The 9,739-nt window shown below is 48.4% G+C and overlaps 1 long non-coding RNA gene across 1 annotated transcript; it reads right to left on the reverse strand.

The window, feature by feature from the left end:
• Positions 1–5,255: 5,255 nt before the first annotated feature.
• Positions 5,256–7,609, reverse strand: LOC141751717 (uncharacterized). The gene is made up of 3 exons (XR_012590069.1): positions 7,383–7,609; positions 6,045–7,177; positions 5,256–5,569 (listed from the first exon to the last, which is right to left on the reverse strand). It is a non-coding gene; the product is annotated as an uncharacterized LOC141751717 (long non-coding RNA).
• Between the last annotated feature and the right edge of the window lie 2,130 nt (positions 7,610–9,739).

Consider the following 9,739-nt stretch of genomic DNA (forward strand, 5'->3'; position numbering starts at 1 on the left):
AACAGCCTGGCACTCACCGACGGCACAGCACAGAGCACCAAAGGCTTGCGAGGCAGCATGGCAGCACCGGGAGAGGGCTCTGCAACTCGCTGCCGTTTGGCCAAGACTGGATCCTACTTTCCTCGGTGACGGAAGGAGGAAAGGGTATGAGGCAAAGCCCAAATTTACACCAAAGATCCTCAGAGGAAAAGTGCAAAGTGTTTTTCAAACTTACAGCTGCATTAAGTTTAATAAGAGTTCTGAGTTCCCCAGTAGACAGTAAACTGTTTTCTTTATGCCTTTGTCTTGCACAGAATTAAACACCTTTTGCAACAGAACTAAATGCAGTTTTCTGTTAGCATTAGAAAAGGAATCCAGCCCACAGCCTACAGCATGACTCCTCTTTTCTATAGCTGTAGAAATAAACCAACCTCTGTGCACATGCAGAGAGGTGAAGAAGAGTTTCCCATGCTCATTGAGTGCTGCCTGAGTTTCTAACCTCACCTACAAGAGTTCTTTGGATTTAAATGTGAACTAACTTCCATAATCACCCACTGGACTTTCAAATAAGACTTGATGCTTTGCCTGGCATCAAGGATGGCTCTAGACACTCTGGTAAGAACCCTTCACCAGAGTTTCAAAGGAAAGGTCACAGCCGGCAAGTGGAAGCTAATAATTGGCACCTCATTGTCCTTTCGCTTAAAATCACATCTAAAAGCCCCCAAAGAGCACAGGCTCCTGCGCTGCTGAGCAAGTCCAGAAAGCGGGGTGCAGCGCCGGGCCTGCAGGACGCTTCCTTTTGACCTCCCAGCTCCTCGAGGGTTTCCCACAGCCACACGCACACCTGGGCGCTGCCATCTGTTTGCTCCTTGCCATGGCAGCAGAGTCGTCACCACCAGCGCGGGTAATTCATCGTTGTATCGGCACTAATTCCCACAAAGCAAATATTCCAGCCAGTCAGCTGTCTCCTTAAGGCAACTGCAGTTCCTGAAGTCAGCCTCTGTTCATGTAGCTCAAAATAAATTAGATATAACAGAGTTCTTAGAGTTAAGAAGTGTCCATCAAGTGCAAGAAGACCTTGGCAAGCAGACATATGACCCTGGGATGGTTAGATGGCAAAATCTCAACGTACTTTTAATGCCTGTAAATCTTTCTAATAAGCAGCTGAGCAAAGGGCAAATCGTGTTGCGCAGTTCGGGTGATGCTGTCACTCTGGGTTAGCTTTTTTTTAAATAGGTTGCAATTTTGTTTACATGCAGTCAATTTAAAAAATCAGCTCAGGTGCATTGTAAGAAGTGTTACCCTTCCCGGTTAGTAAACCCCGATCTGCCACTCTCAAGGCACATCTTTCACACAACCCTTAGAAGAGCTTCCCAGCGCGTGGGCTAGCAACATGTTAATCTTTATAAAACAAATATTTGCCAAGTGAAGTAGAAAGCCATGTGTCTAAGGAAAATGCATTGAAAAATAGAACAAAGCGCTGTGTGTGTCAGAGATCACTAGGTCGTGTCGCAAGCCTGTCCCTTGCAGAGTTATCTTTCGAAATAACATTTCCCTCACCCAGCTGTAGATGTTATTCTACTCCAGCTTTTGCTTTTTCCCACTTTTTACCACACAACACTGACCCTCTCCCTGACCCAGCTCCTCCTCGCGGAGTTTAATGTCACCCAACCTTTGTTTGAATTAGGTTTGGTTCTGAGCAGAGACAGGGCTTGCCAAGTGTTGACTTAGGAGGCAGTGGGAGAAGAGATGCAGACTTACCTCCCTCCCGCCAGTACCGGGGCTGTGAAAGTATGACACACGCCTCCCCTATCTCAATTATTTTACAGTTTCACACATCTGAAAATTTCACAAGCTGCTGTTTGGTGCTGATGCCTCACACCGATAACCAGCGCTGCTTCTGCAGTTCAAAGCTTCTTTGGTACCCTTATTTATCTGCATATGGATGTTTCTCTGCTTCTGCAAGGGATACTTCTGTTGTAGGAAGGAATGGAAAACACAGAGTCTCCATCCTAATAAACCGTCTTCGACTGTCCAACTGCTTATTACTCAGAAAGAAGCACGAAGCAGTTGCTGCTTCTCTAACGCCAAGTACCTGAAAAGGGGCGGTTGGGCTGTTCGGGAGCGCGCAGGTAAGAATTTGAGCCTCCTGCTGCCTCTAATTCCAGCACTGCCTTGAGGAGTGCAGGCAGAGCCCAGATTTGTCTCACATGTGGAAACTAAAACTCCAAGCTGCTTCTACGGGGCCAAAACACTTCAGCTTTCCAGTTCCACCAACAAAGCCTTCCACGTACTGCCATCCGCCCCAGCACAAGGGCACTGCACATGGGCAGTTTGGAACTTCCACGGATAAAAGTCTGTGGCAGACTTAAGGCTGAGAATGGACAGTCTGCCACAGAACAGGATGGATTTCTGTGTGTGTTCTCAGCCTATATATTTAACACATCCCTGGAACAGACACTTCTGTGCTAAAGCTCCTCTCCTTTTCCTTCCCAGGCCCCTGAGATTCCCGCGTGTGAAGAGAAACAGGAGCTTGCTGTCCCGTGAGCTTCCACGGGCTGAAAGGCTGCTGGCTTCTGCTCCTGCAGCACCTCCAGGTCAGCTCTCCCAAAAGAAGATTCATCAGTATTCAGGAAGCAATTAACACTGCATCGCAGTGATCCGGTCATGGCACAACTTCCCGCTGTTCCAGCTGACAGGGAGGTGTCAGTCCAGGACTTCCCATGTCTGTCACCCCAAGCAAGCTGTTAACTCACGCTATCCCTCTCACATGGATTGAGCTATCCGAAGACAGCGGTCTTGGAAAAATCTGGACAACCCTTCCACCTCCCCTGGACAAAGTCCCAGCACCACCAGCCAACCTCCGCGCACACCTGTAGGCTGGTCTGCAGCTGCACGGCAACCGCTGACCCGCCAAGCCAGTCAGCAGCAGTCGTCGAGTGCACAATTTGCTCTTTGGACTTTGGATCGTGGATGTAATTTCACATTCACAGCTCTGCAGGAGAGAGACAGGAGGACATGTGTTCAAGCTAATTCTTCAGGTTTCCATTCTGCACACTAAAGGTCTACACTGATTTGCTTTTATGGCCAGACACCTGCATGTTTGGCAACCCCATTATTTGTCTAGTTCTCTCATCTTCCTCTCCCCTTCTCCTTTCAAGTCTGTCACATCAGGCTTGACCAAGTTTCCTGATGCTACAAGCTTCACATCGAGAGCCTGGTACATCAGGGATGTGTCCCCCGGGAAGCCGAGGGGAGAGGGCACAAGTTCATGGGCAGGAAGAGCAACACCTCCCCAAGGGGACGGAGTGACCCAGGCAGGTCTCGGGTGCCTGTCTGTACCAGCTCACCCCCTCGCACAGCAAAACGCACAACTCACCCCACAGTCCTCGCCCCCCGTGCCCCTGTTAGCAGCATCGTGGCCTGCCCTCGGCACACCAGTCACACCTCACACCAGTCACGCCAGTCACACCTCACACCAGTGACACCAGTCACACCTCAGCTGCTGCAAACAGGAACCCGTGCAAGTGTCTGTGTCTCCTCTCCCTGCGCTGTGCACCGCTGGAGTACAGTGCGGGATCCACCACTGAAGACCCACTCTGTGGCATACGGCAATCTGAAGTTATATGCCTGGGGAGATGGGACTGATAGCAAGGAAAAGATTGTCCTAATTCACCTCTGCGCCTTTCCTGATGCCTGTGAGTTGGAAGAACTCCTGCACCAGCAGAAAAGAAGTTTGAGCCTTGCTGACCAAATTAGTTTATTCTAGTAGCGTGCTTCCCTTCCAGTTCAGTACTGGTCACGCAAACCAGCTGAGACTACTTGTGCTGCTGCACTGCTTTCAGGGCCCCTCCAGGGTAATTTGGGAGACTTTTAAACATTCAGAGTGCCAAGTATAGAGTATTGCCCAGAGCTTAGGGCTTGCATTAGTTGGGTAAAAAATCTATTCCATGGATGCTGGTGCTTAGTCCTCGTCCCGGTGAAGCGACGCAGGAGTCCCACTGCCGCTTCAGTGCCAGAACCCCTCTTGGGGCTTATTTCCTACGATACACCGCTGACAGCTGCAGGACATCTCACCTGAGGGGAAAGTCTTTCCTCCCCAACCCCAGGCTTATATTTCTAAGGCAAATGATCCTATTCCAGCGCTATTTTGCTTTCTCGACTGGTTAGAGTTAGATTTAACCAGGGTTTTATTTTGTTGTTTTTGTTTCTTAAATGCCCCAAAGTCTCAGTGAGGTTTGTTTCAACAATCTCTTGCGGACATGCCAGCCTTAATCTCTCTCTTCCAGGCGCTTCTTATTGTCGGGGATGAAAGCACAACACAGAGCCTCCTCTGCTAATTGCCAGCTTTATGTGTGCCAATGACAGGTGTATTGTCTGGAGGAACAGACCCAATTGTGTCCCTGCGCAGTAGGGCATCAGCTGCTGATATTAGAGAGCCTTTCAGGGGAGCTTGGGCACGGCTGGTTATTTAGTGCCATCATTTATAACAAATCTGTGTAGCCTAGAAACTTTTAATAGAAAAAAAAAGGACCTGCCTTTATTATTCATCATTGTTTGTTTGGGGTTTTTTTTCTCAAGCTACTAACTACTCCTAAATCTCCCATCCTCCTACCAGCAAGACAGGGCTTTTGGTTCTGATCCTCTTTGAAACACTAAATCTCTCTGGTATCCTTTTTCCACAGTTTTCTAATAAAGGGGTTTTGTTGGTTTAAGCAGACGCCCACTGTGGATCTACTTCAACCTGTAATCACAGCAAAAAGTTTGTGAACTGTTATTCCTGTGCGGTGCATTCTGAAGCGATGGGGCTAGTCGACGTGCTCGGATTCACAAACATCACGGAGAGATGGTTTATATCCTCCTGAGATCCTGAGTAACAGCCCCGAGGCAGGGAGCTCGCTTTGGGGGACAATGGCTCTGTGCCCGCTTTATCAGGTAAAAAGAGGGGCTCTGCTGCTCAGACGGAGTGAGGAAAGGCGGCAGCAGCAAGAAAGCTCCTGAGAGAGGAGAAGATTAAGTACCAGAACAATATTAGACCCAGATTGCATCTGTCTCTCCCATTTTTCACATTAAAGGGTAAAGCTTTCCATACGCGACTGTTGCACAACAGCAGAGCCCCAGCCAGTACCGCAGCACCGGGCGACCAGAAACGCAACAGACCATTAAGCAGATGGCCAAGTCCTCGCTGCAGGAGCCTGGCAATAGAGAAACCATCTCTTCACGGGATTTATTCACGTCAGTCACAAGACAGAAGGGAGGGTCTGCAAACAACCGGCACAAGCAGTTCCACATCAGCTTACACGAATACAGATGTTGAGAAGGAGGAAGCGTGTTGTGTCTGGCTGAGCCCCGGGTGCCTCCACAGTTTTGGAGCTGTGTTTTGGTTGGATTAGCACAGGCAGCTGCAAGGAGGTTTCCCCTGTTTCTGCTTTCTCCCGCACTGTGCAACATCAGTACACGCATCCAACAGCCTGGCGTAGCTGAGCTCGACCGCAACATTTGGAAGGTGCCAAACCCACTGGAGAGAGCCGATGTTCTCGGACAGGAGCAAGCAGAGCCAGGGAAGTTGGGGGCTGTGATCCGCACACACCTGCAAGGACAGCAGCATCTCCAGCAGGCTGTTTTTCAAGAGCCAGGCATCGCGCCCGACTTCCCTGCAGTTTCCCTCATGCTGGCCTGCAGTACCCTGGCTGCCCAGCTCCCATCACCCCAGTTTAAGACCAGGTCCTCACTGCTCTGTGTTCCCACTGTATTTTTCTTCCCACCTCACTCACATCTAGCGGTATTCCTCAGTGCAAACAGGAGATAATCTTCCTGTGACACAGCAGGTTACAACCATAATATATATACAGCCTCTACCTGCTGCTCCAAATGTGTTCTGCAAATGTGAACGCTTACAGGTTACCAACACCTATTTTGGGTGTCTTAATAACGGCTGTACCTCTGCAGCCATGTTCAGTCAACTCAAGTGCTTATTCTTGGTCCAGATGGAGACTCCCCACCCCACACCCCTTTTAATGACACGCAGCAGCATCTCAGAGAGCGGCACAGAGGCCTCTTCATACCTGAAACTCTCTTCCTCCTCTTCCAGCTCGTGTCGTTTTGCCAGCTTGTTCTGCCAGAACCTAAATAAAGCTGAAAACTTATTCCAACGCTACTAACAGAAGGACTTTTGCAATTGTCAACAGAACACCAGAAATTCGGGCACCGCTCCTCAACAGTATTGACAAGTGATAGACAGTAGCGTAATGGTTTGAGTATCAAAATGCTAGACAATACTGAAAGATCAGCACTGGACTTCCTTGAGTTTCTAGCATCCTGTAGCATTAGCTGAAGGCAAGCAAAGGGCTCCCCAGGTTCTTCATTTGTCCCCCTCCCTTGGAGGCAGACAGTCTATTTCTTACGTCTACACCCCTGCCAGCTCCTTTTCACCATTCGGAAACAGTTCTTTCAGAAACTTTTGGGAACTTGTTTCACATTTCAGCGCATCATCCCCTTGACTGCAACATTGAAGTTCCCGGCATCAACCTCTTCTTTCAGTTGTCAAAGTAATGAAGACACCCTCCTGGACTCAGGCCAGCTCTCTATTTCCTGTAATGAGTTTAAATACCTCTCCTGCTTTTGGAAGCTACAGTTGCACAGCAAAGAGGATCCCCGAGAGATCACCTTCTGTCCCGACCTGGGCAAGCACTACTCAATTAGCTTTGTTTCAGCCACAGGTTGGTAAAGTTTTAGTCTATCTAGTTCTGATCTTGTCAGAATTGTATTTAAATTCTTCTGACAGATTCTTGGCCTGCAGTGTGTTAACAGATCGTTGTTGAGGCAAGATGTTTGAAATTAGAGTGGTTTTGAACAGGAGAGACACATGGTGCATTTATTCTCCAGTTCAGTGATTATCTCGCTGCCTGGCTCCACTCCTAACACAAGTTCACCTTGGGACATTACGGGAGTTGCTGGCTAGTTTGGGAACCAGCGAGTCTGTCTGTTGGAACACGCAGAAGACAGAGCCGTGACCAGGGTTCAGGTGCCACTGCAAGATGTGCTTTCAGCTTCCGGACAATGTGCGCTGCCTCCGGCCAGCTCTAATGAAAATCAGTCCCAGGCAGGGCTGGATGGGGCAGGGCCCCAGTGCATTCTCCCAGGAGCTCTGCAGGCAGATGGCGAGCGTAAGGGCCGTCAGCCATTCACTTGTCTGGACCTGGGGCAGCAGAGATACAAGCGTGGCTACTCAGCACGAGAAAGCATTTCTTAGGTTTCTCTAATTGACTGTCATTTCACATGCACGTGCCAGGGGTGATTTGTCACCTTTCATTTTGAAGCGTTGTAGGCACCAGTCCCGTAGCCACAAGCTACCGGGCACCACACTCCCACCAGTGCTATACTGGGATCCTTGCTGACTTTACCTAAAGGTGCTTCGCTGCCGTACCACAGCGTGCTCGGGACTGTCTCAGGGTGTGCGGCTCTTGTGCTGGCTTTGGCTAGCAGGGCTGTCTGGCTGTCCTTCGAAAACCTTCAACATCCAGGTGCCACGTTATTCCATCAGCGAGTGCTGGAACAACGGAAACCTTCTGTCCATCACTCCAACCCATTACATAAACCCAGTCCTGTCTCTACAGGACCCAAAGCCTCATCTGCTAAGACTTTACTTTTTGCAACCCCCTTATCCTAGAGAGCAAAAAATTGACTGATGATTTACATTTGCTACCCTGAAGAATCAGCATGTTTGTCTTTCATACTGCAAGAGCAGGTGCAAGCTTCATAGAGTAAAACTGTACTGAAGATTTTGTTAAACGTTCCAAGTTACCCAGCGTCTCTTTAAATGAGGTCCAAGAATTTAAGATGTCATTTGGCACTCACGCACAAAGCAAGCGCTGAATACAAAACTGGGAAACCAGGCAGGGTATAAATGCAGACACTAAAATACCTGGGAGTTTACACATTACATACACACACATACTGTAGAGACACAGGCTTCAGCTTGAATGCCCACCTGTTGAGAAAAACACTAACATTCCTTGTATCCCAAGTAACTTTAAAAAAATGTGCCTGGAGTGCTATTTAACTTCCCTGTCAGATGTCTTGTAGGATGATAAACCTGGATTGCAGCTTTGTTAAGGCTAGAAACAGACTTCAGGACTGCTTTAAAAAATAAAGAGAAAAGTTTGCATTCTTCAGGCTTCAGCACAGTTCATCACACCAGGTGAAGGTGAGCCCTGACAGCATGTAACCCTAGATTCTCAAAGAGGCTATTTCAGACAGTGCGCAGATGAACTTCCTCATGCTAAACAGAAACTACTGAACAGACCATGTGCTGTCAGGAGACCATGCAAGCACTCCTTTATATATTGCCCCAGAACCTTAAAAATTCATTTAACTTGACACTCTTTCCCACAGTGTGCTTTCTTCTAAAATTTTTAGACTTACCAAGCTCTTCAGAACTAGACCATCATGTTATGTCTCTTCCAACCTAGAACAGTCTGCACCCAACGACGGTGGTTGCACCTAGCGATGCCACCCATTACCCCATCCTCTGTTCAGAGCACTGCGGGGCAGCGTCAGGGTCAGTGGCCCTGCTAATACCTGCACTTGAGGACTCTGAAGGACTGTAGAAAACATGAAGGCGACATCTGGAAGGCGTATAGAGTGGAGAGCATCAACCCAGAAGCAAAGGTGTGAAAAGGTCGTGTGAGATGTTCAGAAAAGATCTTATTCGTAAGACCATAAGTTATATCTACATAAATGGGACTGGAAACAGGTATCCTGTAAAGTTGAGAGGGAGAAACAAGCATTTGTCTGAATCTCAGCTGGCCATTAACCAGCAATAGATGGAGCTAGTGGTGCACTAAGGTGGCTTTGAACTAGGGAAGAGATGTACCTGCACATCTGCAAAAGAGCCAGTCGCGTACCTGGGAGGATAGGAAAAGACACTATATTACTAGAAGGTAAAACAATAATTGTAGGACATCTGCTTAGTTGTCAAGGACCAAGAGGGAAATAAAGCTGTTGTCCCCTCTAGCTAAAACCTGCTGTTTCCTTTTCCCCAGACTCCCAGCCACCAACTGCTCTACAGTTTGTATGCCAATCCAATTTTGACGCCCGTAATTCACCCCAGAGACTGTTTATTTTAACTTTATCAAGTGAAGAGAAAAACAACTGTGTTAGAATAAAAAAAGAGCATCTGGCAGCAGGATATTCTTTCTCCTAGGCAGCTTCCCAGCCTAACTGGTGTACAAGAAAATGGGATTTTAGTTACTCAAGGGTCGAAAGAAGGGGGAGAAGAAAGCATAGAACAGAGGTTCTCTGTGTGCTTGTCTTAAAGATGGTCTTTCATGGTCTGTTGGAACAAATGCTCTCAGTACATTGGGCTCCACCTCATCTGGGCCCTCCTGGACACAGCAGCGATGAATCCACACGCAGGACATTCTGTCCTATGCCGAAAAAGGGACCTCTGGAGCTCCACCAGCTTTGTAATGGATCCCCAGGAGCCGCCAGCCTGCATGGGACAGACCAACACGACTTTCTGATGGTTAACAGCAACCAAAAGGCACTGAGGAAAACAGACACCTCGGCTCCTTCTTCCAGATTGCAAGTACCAGGCACCCTCCCCACTCTCCAGCGGCACAGCGACTCTGAGCAGCGTCAGCACATCGGAGAGTTTACCATATGCACGGTGTCCTCCATGAGAGCTTGTAAATCACAGGGTCTCGTTTCCCTGTCCCCAGCATAAACTGATTCTTTCATATCTCATTGCAGGACGTTC

This window comes from Larus michahellis, chromosome 15, assembly GCF_964199755.1.
Source record: "Larus michahellis chromosome 15, bLarMic1.1, whole genome shotgun sequence".
NCBI lineage: Eukaryota > Metazoa > Chordata > Aves > Charadriiformes > Laridae > Larus > Larus michahellis.